A 19,632-nucleotide genomic window follows, 5' to 3' on the forward strand; every position below is an offset into this window, starting at 1 on the left:
TTTTTCTTTTTTTTTCACTGATGCTCATGATCCCTATATTTAAACTTCTTTTTTTTTTTTTTTTTCACTGATCTTTCCAGAAAAATCATGTTATGGTAAATGAAGTTTCCTAGGGAATTTTTTTTTCTTGCAAAGAGAGGGTCTAAAATAGGTCAGTGACAGCTGAAAAATTGCATTCACTTCATATTCATTTGCTGAAGGAGACTGAAATTTCTCCTGAGCACTGCTTCAATTTCACTTATTCTTGCCCCAAGTTTTCCTCCACTACGATGTTATATGGCAAGAAATTACCAAAACCACAATCAGTGTGGGACTTGTGCAGTTAAAAACCAGTTTGCAACAACAAAATATGGCTGTTGTTTTGTACCTCACTGATAAATGAACATCTATTTTTCTTCTACCCTGGAAATTAATAGTAACTGGACCAGTTGCCTTAGAGACAGCCAGGCAGCCATTACCAATCAGTAAAAATTAATGTACTGCAGGGAATTTAGCAAGGAAATGTGTTTAAATGTGTGGTGCACCTTAACCACCCATCCAACACGGGTGAGTGCTGGAGTCTCCACGCCCTTAAATACAGACAAGGTGTTCACTAGAGAGAGGGCTCCCTACCAAAGGCCCTAACTCCGTGAGGAGCACCGTGTTTTTTGGACTTCCCTTGCCTTGAAAGCACGAATTTCCTCTGGAAATGCAGAGGAAATGCCCAACATGGCAGCAGCTCTTGTTTCCCTGCAGAGCTCAGGCTCCTCCTGCACGGCTGCGCTCCTGCTCCATGAAAGGTTCTCTCAGGCAGGGTTGCCCTGCTTTAAAAAGTCCCTGAGAGCTTTTAAAGCTGTCAGCACCATTATCATTCATGATGCAACTGGTTTCCAAGCCTGGCTTCTGTTTTTCCAGTGGGCAGTTTGAGTCCCCCTGGATAATTCCCTGGGGGGTGAGTAGTGGGGAGCTGGTCAGACCAAGCCTGTTGCTGTGGAACTCTTTGTGCCATGGATGGGGGTGGCTGTGGGACCATGCCCAGCCCCAGGATGCTCCTGGGGGATGCTTTGGACCCTCCAGCCCCACTCTCCAGAACAGGGCTGGATTTGCACTGCAAGGAGTGCTCTTCCTGCAAGGACAGCAGCTAAGCCTCCTGCAGGTTTTACATTTTTCTTTGCTTCCTCCTGTTTCTCCTTTCCTGATGAGATTGGGATTCCATGTGAGTGCTGCTGTCTGGGATGGATGAGCCTGGATGTTTGGGTTTCTGATGGTGGCTGCCCTGTGTTGTGGTAGGAGAACTGTCATTAGGTGATTACAAGCTGTAATTAAAGATCTGCTTCCTAAGGGGTGCAGATGGACCCCACGAGGACACAACCAATGCAGGTGGTCAAGGCTGCCACTTGCTGCCTTCCCCCTCTGTCCTTGTGTCTTCTTGAGGGAGGGTGGTCCCCTCCAGCCTCTTCAGGCAAATTGCACCTTGGTGTTGACCGCTTGTGGTTCAGGAATACAGGAATCCAACAAAACTGCTGGCAAGTGCCTTCCCTGAGGAGCTCCCTGCAGCACAGTAGTAACCAGTTTTGTGCAGACACTTGGGTGAGAGCTGGACTGGTCCATGGATAACATGTTCCTAAGTTCTGTTAAAATCAGTGGGAATGGTGAATCACTGGCTGAGAGCTGAATTTGGCACCTTGCTATCCAGAGGCATGATTGACTTATAGGATGGATGGGGTAGGGGAGTAAATAAGGGAAGCAGAGCTCTGGGAAATAAAGAAATTAAAAAAAAAAAGAAAATAAAGTTTCCAACTGGTGATGAGACACTGATGAGTCCCTGGCAGTCATTTCTTCCTGTGACATCTGGCAAATGGGCAGGATGGCTGAATTGAATTAGCTTCTGATGTTGGAGGGGAGTTGAAATATTGACACTGGAGTGTCACCAACAGTTCTCCACCAGCACAACTGGAGAGAGCAGCATCCAGAAATCTGTGGCCTTGAAAATCAGGGTGATCTAAAAGGATATCTTCAAAAGTGGGTGGATTTCTGTCAGACACCATCCATAGACCCAATCACTTGGGAACACCCAAAGCAGAGCCACAGAAGGGAGCTACCACATCCTACTGGCAATAGACTGGTCTGAGCTGAGAGAGATTCTCCCCAAACCCACATATTTTTTTTAGAGTTTCTTGGAATACTTCTTCTGTCGTTGGTGTCAGACAAACCAGATGGGAATTCTGAACTGATGATCACATTTTGAGGCTGGAATGCAACATCTGGAGTTGATCAGCATTCCTCACAGACTGATCAATCATTAGGTGGAACTGATTACTACCATCTCCTTCTTTTACTCTTGATTCACTTAGAACTGTTTTATTCTTTTTTTTTTCCTTCTATGAAAATAAAAGAAGACAAAAAGCATGAAACACAGCTCCTTTATAGAGACTGAGGTTATGTGAGTCACAGTGACTAACTCTTTACACGTATCTCTTGTTGCAGTATCAAATGGAGCAGGGATGAGATAGATCTGCTCTAGTAAATATAAAATATCATGGGTCATATTACTCAGCAACAGGGATTTTGCAGCAGCAGCAGTTTTGAAGTAAGACCTTTTCAATAAGTCACTATATATAGAAAGATTGGGACTAATGCTGCGAGCGTCACTGTCTGACACCGGGGTTATTTAGGAGTGTGCTACGTGTGGTACAGACACACTCAACGCTATGCCAGTCTCACCACCAGCCAAAACAGAATTGCAAAACACAAAAATAATTTCCCAGCCTCTGAAAAATCTATCACCCTCCTTGCATTTGTCTCGCAGGAAAGAGAAAACGACAAGGCAATGTGCAAACCGGGCCACATGTGCACAGCACTGCTCTCACATGTGTTTCATATATCAGCACCATTGTCAGACACTGCAAACACTTCCCAAGTGCTGATAAAACCAGCTCCACCACTGCTCCCCAGGAGAGCCACTGCCTTGTCTCTGCCCCTGCACCCCAGGGGTGTGCTGGAGCACCATCCCTGGATGTGTTTAAAACAAGACTGGATGTGGCACTCGGTGCCAGGGTTTAGTTGAGGTGTTGGGGCTGAGTTGGACTTGAAGATCTTGAAGGTCTCTTCCAACCTTGTGATTCTGTGTGAATTCTGTGATCACAGGACACAGCAAATACTATTTCATATCTCTGGTACTTGTGTTTCCAGTGCCAACACAAAAGCAAAATACTGAAAGAATATCCACAAGCCAAGCCCAGTATTTGCATCCCTTGTGCACATCTCTGCTGAGTCTGGACCTGCATTTCCCTGTGGATATTCCTGAACCCAGGATGGTTTGTGGAGATGCAGATAAATTGCTCAAGGGAAAATGGACTCTGACTGAAATTGTTCAAAATATCCATTGTGCAACCTGAATGTGAGCCCATTTTGGGACTATCTTGTTCTAACTCATTTACTTTCAAATCTTTTTTTTTCATCAATAGGAAACGCAGGCCAAGTTCACTGCGTAGTTCCTGGGCACTGTTCCCCTGAATCGTCTTTGCTTACTCTGGCATGAATAAGGAATTCCTCACTAAAATCAGGGGAAGGTTTGATTAGGATCTTTCCTTAAACCAGCTGATGGTTTTTCATAGAAAGTGTGAGCATTTTGTGGATTTTCTTGGATTTAAAACGAAGACCGAAGAAATGTTGTGGTTTCCAATGAGTTTCTCTTTGAGGTTCTGGGTCTGTTCATCATTTCATGCCCAAAATGAAACATGAGAAGTACAAAAGAGAACTTGTGTGATGAAACTGAACAAAATGTTCCCATGAACTTTATGTGAAAGAAACCACAGAATAACCTGCAAGCTTTAGAGAAACGTGACCACGCAACTCGTTTCCCACTGCTGAGTCAGGGTTCCCACAGGGTGTTGCAGCCCTGGAAATGGACTGTTCCCCTCAACCCCTGTGCCCCAATCTCTCCCATCTTTTCTTTGTGCTCTTGCCATTGACAATGTGCATTTTGGGCATTCTGCAAACTATGCAGCCAGATCAGAGTTCCTGTGTACGAGTGACTGGATGTAGAGAAGACTGCTCCACAAACATGAAGGAACTTATAATTTTCCCATCAGTAAGCAGTTATCTGAATAATTTTCCTTTTAAAAATGCAGGCATTTGTTTTGAAAATAGCTGAATACTGATAGGGAAGAAGTTATTTATTTGCTTCTAAAGAAACAAACCAGAAAGAGAGAATAATTAACAGACATTTCAATGATTCACCTAAGCTAAGTCAGGGAGCTTCTGGCAAAACCAAAAGCCAAATTCCATTCCTTAGAATCCCTTTCTTGTGACAGGAGCATCTCTTCAGATGCTTTAATTCTGAAAGTAATGCTGTACATTTTCTATTCTTACACTTTTAACAGCTCAATTTTTCAAACTGTGTAGTATTGTAGGAAAACAGTAACCCTGCAGCAGTAAAGGCAGCTGTAAGCAAGAAAATGTAGTGCTGTTCCTGTGAATTCCTGCAGCCCCCTCTGTCAGGCTCTCCATGTGCTAGCTTTCCAAGAAAGAGATGAACTGAAACACTTAAGTTGAAGTTATGATTTTCCCAGGGAAAGGAAAAGGGTTACACACAGCTTTCTCCCTTTTAAAACGACTTTGTTTGTTTACTATTCTAAAATTATTGCAAAACGCTTTTTCAAAAGGGATAATGAAGTAGCAAGGAAGATGACAAACAGCTGATTACAGATAAAAGCTCCTTAACAGCAGTGTCAGCCAGAGCAAAGGAGAGAATTGTCTTCAGAGACTTTAGCTGGCATTGGCAGCCTGCTCCTCTCCAGAGCTTTGATCCCGTTCGTGCCTGAGCTGGTGAGCTCCCCAAGAGGGGAATCTGTCCCCACGGTGCCTGACACAAGCATCTGCCTCCTCTTCCAGCATCACTCTACACCCACGGATTTCCTGGCTGGGAGTGCACTTGGACAACTCACCCAGGATGTCCCGTAGGGCTTTGTGTTTCTGGTGGCCTGGGAATTGAGTGGTTTAGGGCTGACAGTCAGAGCAGGGTCTCCTGTAAGGGCAGTGCATTCTCCACTGTGCCATTGTGGGGTGTAACGAGGAGCCTTTTATATATGAAATGAGAAAACCTGTGTGCATTTACTAAAAAAGCAAAACTACATGTGGAGTGTAAGCAGTAATGTGCACAAACAAGATACAGCCTCGAGAGCTCAACACATGGGATTCAAGCATTTTTTTTACACCCCAAAGCTCCTTCAGTGCTTGTTGTATTCATAGTCACACTGTACGTGAAATTCATCTGAATCTTGTTTCTTTGGCCTATGGGGTATTTTCATGTACAAATTAGGCTGGCCAATGTTCCCTTTCTGCAAAAATTCCCAGGAGTACAACTTAAATGTTATTAAAAAGCCTAATAAAAGAAGAGTGCACATTTAATAATGTTAGAATAACACAGCCATTGCAGCGCCGTGTGCCTGCGGTTCCAACCAAGTGAGAATACGAGGCACTAATGCACTTATTCAGGAAAAAACCCCATAATTATCAACAACTATGAGGGGCCATTGATATCATGCAGGATGCACAGAAATCTTTTCAGAAACTCCAGTTTGGACCTTGCCCGTGACCCGATGATTTGGCCAGGATCTGGGCACAGTCCTGGCCGAACTGGGACAGTGCTGTTCTTGTGTCCAGCCCAGAAAAGCTGTGGCCACCGAGGCCAATGCAGTGACACCTCACCCACAAGCATCAGCCCAGTTTTCCTTGTCTGGAAGAGCTGGATACTCTCTGTAGTGCAAACTTTGCACATTCATGAGCTACCACTGCTGTGATACATCTCTGTGCAGTTTTCCTTCACCTTTGCCCTGTCACACTGACATCTCTTCCTCTCATACATCCTTCCTCTACATCATCACATCATTCTTTCCTCCCACTTATGTATCCTAGGATGACTTTCCTCCAGGGCACAAGGTCTAACTCAAGAACCAGATATTAACTCGGGCCCACTTGTTGGAGGGATTAAATACAACATTTTCACAATATTAATTAGCAACTTCTGCTTCACTGGGGGAGCTGAGACCATTCATTAATCCAGGAGGGTTAGGTGGTTTCACTGAAGGGACGGGAAAAGAGGGTGGGTGGTTTCACTGAAGGGATGGGAAAAGGGGCTACAGGGCATGGGCTGCTCCAGACCCCACTTCAGCTCGTCACAGACTCTACCCAAAGGCTCTGTCCACCAGCCCACACTATGTCCCCAGAGCAGAAAGCAATATCCTTGGAAAAGTGAAGCCTCATGAGCCATCAATTAACCCACTGCAAATAAACACCCAATGTAAGAAACCAACCTTTTAAAAAAAACAAAACCTGAAACAGCGGGGCAGTATCTGAGTTTTGAATAGAAATGGATTTAGTTTGGCTGGGGCACAAGGACAGCAGGAGTGTTCAAAGCACTGGGAACAGCACGTGGGGGCTCTGGAGGGGACGTTTCCTTCCAGGCAGGAATTCTCCCGCACACGATGGCATTGTTATGCACTAAACAAGTTTTTTCCCTCCTCTTGGGGTGTGGGGGTGTGATGGGAGAGAGGAAGGCTCAATCTGGGATGTGGTCACATCAGCCATGCATAAAATAACTGCTCCCCAGCTCAGCAGCACATTTGGTGGTTTTTGGTTTTTTTTTGGTTCTTATTTTTTTCTCCAGGTGAACTAAAGAACAGAGAAAGAAAACCCAACGGGCTCTCTTTGCAGGGGACAAATTCTGTATGCTGCTGTTCCAGACCCTCACAAAAAATGTCAGTTCTGAGAAAGCAAAATGAAGCAGTGGCACTTCACCCCTGCAAGAGGGGCTGGGCTGGAGGGAAGGAACTTGTATTTTCCTGCTGCTTTTCTAGTTCAAAGTGAAGAAAATACAGATCAGTAAGACAGGGCAAGGCCATCTTTTAGCCAATTTTTCTCTCTCACAATCCCACATACTTTTTTGTCCTGACATGTGAATCATGTAGCTCCAGAGTTCACTCTGCAATAAGCCCCTACAGCCTGTTTTTCTTGTGTAGCTTCATATGGCTTTTTTTTCTCTCTCAAGCAGTTTTCCCCTATCCTCCTTGTGACCTGCTGGCTATATTTTGCAGAAAGTTAAAGAGAATTTTTGAAAAAATTGTAGGAAGTTGATCAAGCTGGGTTTGAGTTACAGGTCATTAAAGTTCACTGTAAGATGAAATTTTTACTATATAAACACTGTTAAAACCCAGACTGCCAGCCAAGTGTATCCATGAACCATGGGAAACTTGGGAGCAGTGGAGGCAGGTAAGCCTCAGCAGATCTATGCTAGATGAGTGTGCAGTGCTTTCCCTGCTTGTTAAAGGAAAAAAGCCACACTTTTTAGTGTTAAAATTTAATAGTATTGGGTTGGGTTGCTTTAGGTAGACAAGATGACACTTCTTCCTGTAGGCTTTTTGTGCCTTGTAAAATCCAGCCACTGAGGGATTTTTTGCTGCTTTTACATTTCAGCTCTAACATTAACAAATGCAAAGGTAATGAGATTTTCTGTCTTTTTTTTAAAACTAATTTTGCAAGTAAACTCCCCTGAATTCTTTGAATGTGTCGCTCAAAGTTTTATGGTCATATCCCCCGAGATTATTTAAAACACTTTAGATTTGAAGAATATGTTTGCTTTTCAAGTATTATTTGCAGCAAGTATGGGAGGGAAAGGGTTAATTTTTTTCTGGGGCTTATATGTAAGTGAAATGACATTTTAACAATCTCTTTAGTATAGCCTTGCTGTGCTGGGACCTCTGTTGCCTGCTGTCTTACTTCTTGGCTTCTAAATAGAGAGTTATTTTCAATTTCTCCAGTTCCTAATGTTTTAAATGGAACTACTGTTCCCCTCAGAGCACCCAGTGGCTGGCTGGAGACCTTTATTGATATATATAAATTACTCCAGTCCACAGGGCTGGCTACAGATCCAATCATATTGAGCTAATGCGCATATAAATAAAAACCTGGGAGTATGGTTTATGGCAATAAGTAGTGCAGTAGAAGTTTATACCATCCTGCAAAGACACCTTGATACATTGCTGATAATCTCTGTAATGTATTTAAAGCATCAGTCTGTAGATTCAAGGCTGAAAATTTCACTCATCAAAGCCATAAATCTCAGTGAGCTTCTGTTGATTGGCCTGGAAAAGAAGGAATTTCCCCATTCCAGGGAAAAGACAAAATTAAGGATGTTGGCCTTTTGGTGGAAGGGACCAAACTGTGTAAGCCAAGTGCAGCAGGCCCAGGAGTTCCCTGACGTCTTGGTGTTTGTCTGGTTGCCAGCTTTTGCAGTTCACAGATGATTCCCACTTCCCCATGGAATGATTTGCTGCCCTCTAAACAATAATAACCTGGTGTCCAGCTGATAAAGCTGCCAGCAACTGAATTATTTAGGCAAGCAATCATTTCACTAGGCAGGTGAACGCAAATTTCAAGGGTTAGGCTGAAACTTCAGGCTAAATCCTGAATGGAGAGTGCAGCAGGAAACTGTTTTCTGCTTGGAGCATTGCTGGGACAGGTGTGTGAATCTGGATTTGCCTGATTTAAACACTCAGCTGTCAAAGTTATAACTCACACACAGCAGTGGTGGCCAGTGCCATCCCAGCAGAGCCAGTCCTCATGGCCTCAGGTCCCTTCCCTTCCTTGCTGGGCTCTGGGGGAGGGATTGTCCAGTGGCCACAGAGCCCATCAGTGCACAGAGAGCAGACAGCAAACCTCAAGCTGCTCGTGACAATGAACTGATCCAGTGATCCCTCTCAGCAGCCAGGAGTGCCTGGAGTAGGGAAGGTAACGACAGCCCCCATTATCAGACCTTGGGAAGGCCTGGGGGTGACACCAAGGAGCAGGACAGGTGCCAGTGAGGCAGCCCAGGCCATCATCCCACACCTACCCCCTGTTTGCTGCCTCAGAGTGGTCAGGAGCAGAGCAGGAGCTTTATTAATAATCTGCAGTACCATGGCACAGCAAAAGGGTCTTGAGGCAGCTTTGGCAGGTGTAGGACAGGGCATTATAGATATATCTATTCTCCATGAGATACTGCCAACTTTACACAAGTTTATTTCTTCATTTTCAGATCCTTCAGGCACCAATTTCACTGCTTCAGAAGAATGATTGTAACTTAAAGGAAAACTCCAGTATAAGTTGTCAAAGCAGCCTTTAGAAATACTTGTCACTCTTTCGGTATCATAGTCTGTGGAGCTGTCATTGCTGTCTCTGGGTGCTGCCATTTTATTGTCACCTCTTTGCTTTCTGTCTCAGAAAGTCATGGAGGAGCCAAAAAGATAAAGTTTAAAAGTTCTTGTGAAGTCTCCTGGAGTGTCAAACCCAGTAGACTCCAATGAGCATGAGAGCGGCAGAGATTTACTCTAGAAAACCATTTATCAGTAGTCACCCGAGTACTTAAAAATGTGCAGAACAATTAAGAAAGCAAATAAATGAGTTTTTAGAAGTTTAATGCTGTGTCTCAGCAGACAAGGTTCAGTTTGTTCTGTATGTTTAGATTCCAAGCCTCCATCCTCTATTTAATGATCCTCCTGTGTTTAAAGCTTTTTCCATACTTATATCTAAGGTAGTTTGACTGAAATTGCATTGAAAACTTGGCTCAGTTTTTCTTGTGCACAGTGCTGTGTGGCTACTTGCAGAACAATTTAAAGTTATCACAGTCTAATTTAGTAAGGAATCATGAAGCCAATTCAATTTAAAACCATTAAAACAATTTTAGAGTGTCTGCCCAAGGGTTTTGCATGTTTTCACTAAATGAGTTTTAAAAATACATTTAGTTAAACTGATGGAACTTTAAGTATCAATAAAGGCTTTATCTTACAAACACTAATGCTTGTCTTCAACGAGTCTTTTGCATCTGCTTAGATGTCTGTCTCCAGGATCAGGGCATTCTCAGTTATCGTATTTAAGAAGATTTATTTTCTTTCTCTTCCAGATGAACTCCTTTAAAGGAAAATCCTTCCATTTCTCCCCTGTTTGGGGGGTGAGGTGATGTGATCATTGCTTCCCTGGGCTGAAAGTTTTGTGTTGCAATCTCAGTCTTGCTTCTAAATCACACGAGCCCACCTGGCAGGAGTGCACATGGTAGCCACCAGCTTTTTATCTCCTCAGACCACAGTGAAGGTAAATAGCTCAGGCTGCACCAGAGCAGTGCATACTGATCCATAAATGTGGTAAGATCCATATATTTCGATTTCTCCTCAAGAAAACTTTCATTTTTAGAGTTTCATAAAGCCCATTTAACCCCATGGTTGGTTGGAAAAGGTTTGCTACACCTTCTGCATCTTATTTTTTCTTTATCTCATCTTCTCCAGGCAATTCACTTCAGGGAACTATTTTTCTAAGAGATGTTTTTTTAAGCCTGGTTTAGGTTAGGTGTGAGGAGAGACTCTTGCTAGTCTGGGTCTCTGCCATTTTGCCTCCTGTCTGCTGTTTTGAGCTCTGGTGATCAGGCTTCATGTGCCTGAAAAGGACAATATCAAGGAGTCAAAGCAAGATGTATTTATGAAAAATAATGTCACACCTCAGTCTTTTATGATCCCATTTTTTTTCCTCCACTTCTGAAAAAAAAAAACCCCTAGAAACTGAGCTATATGAGTTGGAAATTCCAAGAAGAGTTTTTTTGTCCCAGGATCCTTGGGCTCCTGGGGAAATCTGCAAGAACTCCAAGGGATTTGTGTATGATAAATGTTGAGGACAGGGAACCAACAGCTTTTCTTTCAATTAGCAACACAGCAGCAAAAGACTGGAAGGCACCTCCCGAGTCACTGAGTCCAGTGCTTTGTGGTTGCAAACAAACAATGGTGCATAATCCCTTTAATAAAATGATCACGTTCCACCTTGAAAGCCACTAGGTTTTGGGGGCAGGACTGATCCCTACTGCTAACCCTGTGAAGCCCAGAACAAATATCTGAGCTCAAGATAATGCTGCTTACAACAGGATTAAATCCCTGCTGGGTGCCCTATAGTTGCAACCACAGGGGAACTCTGCCAGTAGCAGCATGGCTTTGGCTCTCTGTGTCCATGTAAGGGGAAAATTTGCTCTATTCTTCCTCATAATGAGGTGCAGTGACTAGACCAGGCTTTATATTGCGTCATACTGGCTTCTATGCAGGGGCAGATGCAGCATTGAATGAGGCTGAGCAGCCACATGACATGGGGACATGTGTGGCACAGACAGTGCCAGAGGGTTGCTCCATTTGCTTCGTGTCCCTGTGCTCACTCTGGGGATCACTTGGGAATTTGTGCATCGCTCCCCAGTGAGCTAGGATAGTTTTGGGTTCCGGGAGAGGTGAATGGGATGCAGAGGTAAATCCTTGTTTTCTGCCAGAGGTGTTGCTCGTTCTTCCTCCTGAAGGGCCTGATCCAAATGATGCTGGATCTGCCTAACCCAGATCACTCGAGGCAGATTCAGATCAGCTCCTGGAGCTCTTCCTCTGCGGGAATTCCTGCCATGCCTTCTCAAACAAAGAGGGCAACCACATCCTTGCATCATGAGAGCTCTTTAGTTTTGACTGAGGGAACCAATCCCTCAAACAGGCAGACAAGTGGGCAGGAGCTGAAGGACTGGCAGGAGAGATGGGATGACCCAGTGGCTGGGCTATAACAGCCCCTGTAAGACTCCAAAGAAAATCTGTGTCCTCTTATGCTGTGGGGTCAGGCACAGGCATGTACCTCATCCTGCTCAGTGCAGGAAGGGGTGGAAAGGTCTGTCCAGCCATGCCTCCAGCATGCACCCAGGGCAGGAGCATCACATCGTGGTTTGCTCATGGGACGCTGCCCCCCACCTCTGTGCTAAATTCCCTCCTGCCCTACATCCTGGGCTGTGCACAGAGGGCTGAGGGGATGCCACCCCACAACAGGGCTGCCTAGGGAGGACAGCACAGTCTGGGTGGCTCCTGGACATGTCCCTGCAGCAGACCTGGCTCATGTGGCTGCAGTTAAGCCCCCTCAATAAGAGTTTAAAGGTGCAGAGTGCAGCAAAGGCAGCCTCGAGGCCATAATGTCACCTCACATGGGAGTTTCCTTGGCTGCTGGTTCTCTTCTGCTGTTTTTGATGCCCTAACCTGCTGACCTGAGCCCTGCCCTGGTCTCCTTATATGCCTTTCTGAGTTGCCACCTGCTCAGTTGCCCTGTTTTCAAAAGAAAAGGGTTTTGGACAAACAGAAGTGCTGTTACTTTGCTTCCTCTCTGCAAACCTCAGCCCCGTGGCGTGGCTGGGAAGTGTGAATGGACCTGCAGACCTGGATGTGTCTCTGGACAGGGAACTTTGGGGGGCTTGGGGCAGCCCCCTGCAGCACGGGGGGACACACCAGGGCTGGGGAAGGGACAAACACTGCTGGGTTTGCTGAGTTTAAAGAAAGACTAAAAGTAAGAGAGAGCAAGGGGTAGGAGCCATAACCACATACTTGTGTTGATGATGAGCAATTTAATGCAAACTTGGTCCAAATAGAGAGAAGCATAAAATCTCATTTCAGACAGTCTCACCTTGTCTAGGTTTACAGTGGCTGCATCCTGCTCACAATAGAAGGCCTCCTTCTGCGTTTACATCTTCCACCAGCATTAAATTCATGCAAAAGAGGGTAAGAGGGAAAGGAAATGAATATTGTACACCACCTGGATTTCAGAGATCCACACTATCTATCTGCATCCTTCAAGCCATCACAAGCAATCTAAGAGCAGCCTCCACAAGCACATGCAGGCCTGGCCATTAACATAATTCTCTCTTTTATCCCTCATCATTGTGGTACTGTATGCTACAGTCTTAAACATTATTTGTTTTATCCACTTTTCAGCAGTTTAAGTTCATTCTTTGCTGGCTAAAAAAAGTCCCATTTTTATCTCATCTGATTTGATATTCATCTGTCCCTCACTGTTTTTTTTTTCTCCCCCTTTACCATAATTCTGGTTGGTATTTTTTTACCTCAGAGAACATTGAGAACTCTGTCTCAAGGCTTCCAGATTAGACAGAAGACTGATAGGATAATGATGATAGTATGTTAAATGCTATCTATGTAAATCAGCTCTCTCCATCAATGGATACAAGATGCAGCTACATTAGATCCTTTTTTTGACATACATTTTCATTTTTTAAGGAAGAGAATATTGGATTGTTATTAAGCTACTTTAGAAAAATCTTTGCATTACCAGGCACATTACTATTGTGCATAAAGTCATATTAAATTTTGGGATGATGTACAACATCATTTTCTTTTAAAGGCTGCTTTTAACCTCAAAGTATCTTCTTTTTAGCTTCTGCTGAGGGATTTGTTTATGATAACCAGTGACTGGGGGAGGGGGAAAGGGTGTTTTTTATTAAGCTCCTTGTAGTAGATAAATCTGAATTTGCACCTCTGATAGGAAACTGGCCCTGGCTAAGGGGAAAAAAATGCTGTTACATCTCATCTGTTTCAAATGCCTGGGAAAGCAGCTCAGCAGATAGTCTTAAAGTCAAATTCACACTGCCTTGGACTCAGTTGGAGGCCAGTTGCAAAAGCAAGACCCATTCACTGGAAAAATCTTGCCAGCTAACCCCTCCAACTTTGACTTTTTTAATGAAAAAGGCTATTTTTGTTTTCCTCTTTGAACTCAGAGACACAGGGATGAACACACTCTCAACAATAATGAGTAAAGTAGTGAAAATCAGATTTGCCGTTTTTTTTGCACCTGTGGTCTCATGCTGATTTTCAGTGGCAGAGGAGCTGGCCAGCTAAAAATATATCATTAAAATTCATCATCAGCCTGTCACTAATGTGGGGAATGTCACCTCAAGTGTAGGGTGGGCTTTTTTAACTAATTTATAAGAGAATGTGCAGGCAACTGTTATTTTTTTGGAGTTATCTTTGGCTGCGGTGGCCCAGAGCAAACTAAATCCAGATTAGAAAATTTTTTCCATGAACAACAGGGCTGATGAGCTGGGATTCCAACGTTTCTTTTCTACATTGACTCTCTAATGTCTAATAAAATATGAGTTTATTAACATTTTCTCTGTAGCAACCATTAATAAAAGCAGTTTCCCTTATCAGGAATCTATTTTTATAAAACCTGTGTGAACTTCCTATCTCAGAGACCTTGGTTTCTGGGTCAAGTTTTACTTGAAATTAGCCACTACATGTTAAAGTCTGCACTGGTTAAAGTCTGCCATCCACAAGTGGTAGGGCTTGGAGTGGAGTTTAGGGGATGATAATTCAAGTTGGTGGTCTTACCTGGAAGGATCAGAGGCTGTAACAGGGCTGGGATTTAAAATGCAGAGTTAAAGGGAAGAAGAGCTGGGAGGGGATCTCAACAGAGCTGGACCAAGAGGCTCAGGAGGGCAACAGGCTGCAAGGAAATGACTTAAACACTCATCTTTGTAAATCCTCCCACTCAGGAGGACTTGTCTGCTGAGTGGGTTTGAGTTAATGTATTGTTTTTGGGGTTTTTTGGTGGGGTAGAGCTGCAGCTCAACACAATGTGGACAAGCCATCAATGAACAATGAAGAGTTAACTAAAAATATAAGAGCTCTTAGCAGTCATGTGCAGCATGTGTGTGTACTCATATTTGTGTGTATCCTTTGGCATGGGGCTGTGTTTCCACTGTGATTATACTGTTTCAAGACCAAGTTTTAAGTCTTTATGCATGCAAAATCTCCAATTTATCTCAGGAACACTCCACTGAAAACTGAGATTATCAGAGCAAAGGTATTAATTTGTAGTTTTGTGGGGGATGGTGGAGATGTGGGCTTTTTGAACTAAGAAATCAATTTGAGCATCCTGATCTCTCGATGTGAACCCAGTGCTGCAGTCCTGTGCATCCAGCTGTGTGCCTGGGCTGCTACTGTGGGCAGGGATGCCTGCACTTAAACTGGGGCCCATTGGTGCTGTTGTGTCAGAAGGGATCAGAGCTGGAGTCACTCTGAAGACATAAGTATTTTTCTTAACACGTCCTAAATGGCAAAATTCACATTGAATAATTTTGGTAATAAATGGCAACCCAAATATGTCAGGAATGATTTAGTACCTGTGAACCATGTAGCTGAAATGTAGATGAGGCTAATTAGCTGATTCCTTATCCCAGTTCCCCCTTTCCCCTCCCTCTCTCCCCACCAAAAAAGTGCTCCTTTTTTTCCCCTGCAGTTTTCAGAACACTCAGGGTTGGGTTACAGCTTTGGCATCGCTCTGGTTATTTTGTCCAGGTGTCCTACACTTAACACAAATAAGCTGAGACAAGAGGCTTGAGAGCGAGGTAGACACAGCCAAATTCAGAGTGAGTAATGCAGGCGTTGAGGCAAAACGAGGTCAAAAAGAGCATTTGCAGGCTCTGCTCTGCAGGAAGGATCCTGCCTCTGTGCAGAGCACCCACCATTAGCCACATGATGCTCTCACCCCTTGTCCAGTTTTTATATTCAGAGGTGAAGCAGGATCAAAAACCAATTTTTGGCCAGGAGGGACTTCTAAGGTACCTCTGCGTGGGCCCAGGCTGCTCCGTGCAGTTTGTGCTTTAGAGATGTGTGTGTAATTAATTTTTCAGCTTGCTCACCATTTTGAGAGAACACAAGCAGGTTTTCTTCTAAAATAACTCTCCCCACTGTCATCTCTTGTGAAAACTATCACTTCGAATTATGCAAAACATGTTGTTTTGTTCTGTTTTTAAAAAGGGTATACATCTATATATAAAAAGCCTGAGATTGAGCAAATTTGGTCTCAAAAAACCTTCCAGCTGAAATACAGAGCTGTTACATTTCATTTTGAAAATGTCAAACAACGTGATTGGACTTTTTCCTAAAACATACTGGATTTTTAAAAACCTGGATTTGTCTGGGAAACCCTTAACTGCATTTTCTGGATGAGTAAACTAATTACCTGAGAACTTGTCACTGCCCACACAGCCCCAGAGCTCCCACCTGGCTTAGCTGGGCATGTGGAGAGCCTTGGGAAGGTGCACAGGTGGGGCTGCAGACTCATGACCTCCACATTTTTCAATATGCACATCATATAAAAAGAGTAATTTTCAGTGTCTGGCTGAAGGAGGCTCCAGCTAGAGCATCTCAGCCAAAACACAGAGTTCTTGGAGATATCTGTGTGTCCACATCCCTATCCTGTCCTCTTCCAGGGAAGGGAGGTGCAGTCAGCACCCTAAAAGATACTCATGTGAAATTTTAAAAAAGAGACAAGGAAGAAAACAGGTTTCTCTGGTACAAGGTGGTTTTCCTTCCTCCAGAGCTTCCCTTTCAGGTCTGACTCTTGCTCACCTGTGTCTGAGCAGTGGCACAGGTATAGATTGGCACAGCTGTGGTGCAGATGTGTGATGGTCACTGCCAACACCCAGCTGGATTTATGTTGCAGAAAGCAAAAAAAGAGCATTTTGAATGAACTGGAGCTTCATCCTTCTGAACTAAGGGTGCCCCTTGAGCCAGGGTAGCATGTCCTGCTGCTCTTCTCTGGTTTTTAGCAGCTCCCAGGCCTGTTCTTCAGCTCCCTGGGAGAAGGGAGCAGGATAAAATAGACATCACATGGTGTTAATGCTGCTCTCTCCCAGGCACAAGAATTGGCCTGGCTGAGGCATCACAATGAATAAGAGCAGGAAACAGCTCTTGCCAAACAGCTGGCTGGCATAAGGAGAAGCTCTTGCTGGTAGGAGAATTTGGGAACAAATATTTGTCTTGTGCCAGCTCTGCTGAGCTGCACAGCTGATCCCATGTCAGCTCCAGAGCTTCCAGTGGGCTGAGTAGTGCTGGAGAGTCAAACCTGAATCCTGCATGGATCATGTCAGGGTGTGGTAGGGAACACACCAATAATTTCTGCTGTGATCTAGATCAGGCAGTTCTGATAAACTCACTGTGTCTTTGTGTGCAGAGCTGTGCCTTGCAGGGGGTGCTGCCCTTGTCCCTGTCACCAGGGCTCACTGCTGGGGTGCTGCAGCGGGTGCTCCCTGGGGCTCAGCAGGACACATTTTCCTCTGCAACAGGAAGATCTGGGGCACCTGGTGGTGTTTCCAGCTTTTCCCCTGCCCGTGCAAAGCTGCTGTGTCTGGGTGTCAGAAGGACCCCACGTCTGTGTTGGTCTTTAGCAGACAATTGTCAGACACAGCCACCAGGATCTGTGGTGTGGCAAAAGAGACTTCTTGGTGGCTTTAGCTCCCAAATCCCATTGCTTTGGGGTGGCTGTCTATTCCAAGCTGTGGAGCAGAGCAAGCCCAGGCAGAGTGAAGGGTCTGAGATTTTAGCAACTTCTGCTGCTTCCGCCTGCTGAGATCTGTGCTTCTAGGAACTGAGAGCCCTGAATGTAAACACACAACTGCATCATCTGATCCTTCTCAGAGCATTGTTTGTTTGGGGTCAACTTATCTCCTTTTCAAGAACAGGATGTTTAAGAAAAAAATATATAAAGCCTATCTGTAATAGTCTTAATTGTAAACCAGCCTCTATACTTTCAGACTGGAACCTAATTAATCATTGGCTGTACAGGGAACTGATTAATTGCTTTGCTGCTCTTTACTCATATAAATCTTTGATTTAGTGATTACTGCATTTTGATTTATCACTTACTACGCAAGTAATCAATATTTATGATGAATGGATAAATTCAACTACCACCTATTTTGCAATGTTATATACACATATATATATGATGTGATATATAAAACACACATTGTTTTCAATGTATATTTTTAATTATACAGATTGGAAATGTGTATCTTTTCTCCCACTGTGATGTCTGTTTTCTGACAGTGTAAATTAGGAGTAACTCCACCACGGCCAACACTGAAGTAGTAATGAAGAAGAATCTGTGTTTAAGACAGAGAAAACATTCAAAGGGGAAGAGAATTTATGCAAATAAAAAACGAACTGAAGAAAAAGCCTCACATTTTTTGCTAAAATCCCTTCTAGGGACAGAGCTTTTACTAGTGTAAACTGGTATAGATCCTGGCCTAATTTTTGTTGCCTATCTTTCTTCAAAGTCCTTCAATTCAATGTGAATCTGATCTCAGGGATTATTACACAGGAGTCTGACTGTCTGCAGTCCTTCAGAATTACAAACTAATTGTGGGATAAGAGCTATATATAATTTACTAGCTATGGATTTGTTTTCCTGCTTTCAGAAGTCCTTTTGCCTCCCCCCCTCCCAGTAGCTGATCAGGGTTTGAGTGAGAATGGGACCTCACTGGTGGCAGCTCATCCAAAGCCCAGTGACCATGGCCACCCCAAACCCTGGGAAAGCAGAGGGGGTTAGCAGGGGAGAGCCCCATTTTGGGGCCTGGACACTTTAGAAACTCTCTGGCAATAAGACATATTTGATAATGCCTTTGCTCTGATTCCAGGAGGGCTGAGTAGATATTAGAGTAAATGGACCCTGTCTGGCCCATGGCTTTTTCAAAATAAAATAGAAGGGTGTGGTCAGCATGGGCCCCAACCTGCTCTGAGAGCAGCATCTTCTTTCATCTTTGCTGCAGCCAAAAAACCCTCACCAGTGAATCATTCAGGTGTGAGCCCAGGGCTGGATCCAAGGCCAGCTGGAGCTGATGGAAGGACTTTTGCTTTCTTCAAAGGATTTGTGATTGGGTCTTTGTGCTTGTAAATATTCTCAGGAAGGGATGGTCCTCTCTGCTTCTTTCACTGCCACATGGATGCTCATGCAGTGGAAAGCCCAAACTGTCAACTAAAACAAGGCTATGACCTGTGCCCTTTTTTAGGGTTCATGATAAGGCTTTGGTCCATCTGTGGACTCCTACTTATGTAGTCAAAGGTCAGACTGACTCATCCTGGAGCTTCTGATAGTGCTGGGTAACAGTGAACATCTCCCTCTTCCTGCTGCACAGCAGTTTTATTTTTGTCACACCAGTCCTTGTTGGAACTAAGCACAAAGAGAAAATGTAAACTTCTCCCACAGTGCTCCATACTTCTCTTAGACTATTTTACCAAACAAACCTGATCCCCAGTAGAAGGAGGACTTTTGACATTTTATGTAGGACTTTTCATCACCTGGAATACATCAGGATATTTCCTGTGATGTTCGGAATCCTGTAGAAAGTTAAGCAGACACTCATTAGGAAAGATATGTTGTTCTCCTAGGGAGTTGTGTTAAAAAAGTGGGTCAGTGGTTTTGGTTTTTTTTTTCTCCCCAACTCCCATAACTGTTCAGGTAAAACCAGACGCCTACTGTGAGCAGAAAGAAGAGAGGAACTCCCTGTCTGCAGTGAATCCAGGCTCAGCTCTCCTGTTCCAAGCAGCCCCTGAGGTGAGCCCAACACTCCTCATTATTTATTTTGTTCTGGGGCACTGTCCAAGAGTTATGACCAGTGTTCTTCAGACTCTGATATATATTACATGTGCTTAGAGGAAACCCATTCATCTGTCCCTTGTCTCTCTCCCCCAGAGCCCGGATTTCCTTGATTGTAAAGTAAGATAAAGCTGCTATCTTGACTTTAAAGACTCTGGGAAGAAATGTGTTCACAATCTCCCTCTCTCTTCAGCTTATTATGCATCCCTGCTGTGATGGACACAATTCTTGTCTCCTTCCAGCTTCCTCCATTCTTGTCTAAACAGCTGAGGGATTTCTAGCTGAAGAAATGAGCCTCTTTACTCCACAGAGAAATATATTCCCACCTCGTTGCTTTTGGATATGGAAGGGAGAAGAAGGTCCTTGTCCTGCTGGGTTTGTCTCATCTCT

Source organism: Passer montanus, unplaced genomic scaffold, assembly GCF_014805655.1.
Source record: "Passer montanus isolate IOZ18808 unplaced genomic scaffold, ASM1480565v1 scaffold15, whole genome shotgun sequence".
Lineage (NCBI taxonomy): Eukaryota > Metazoa > Chordata > Aves > Passeriformes > Passeridae > Passer > Passer montanus.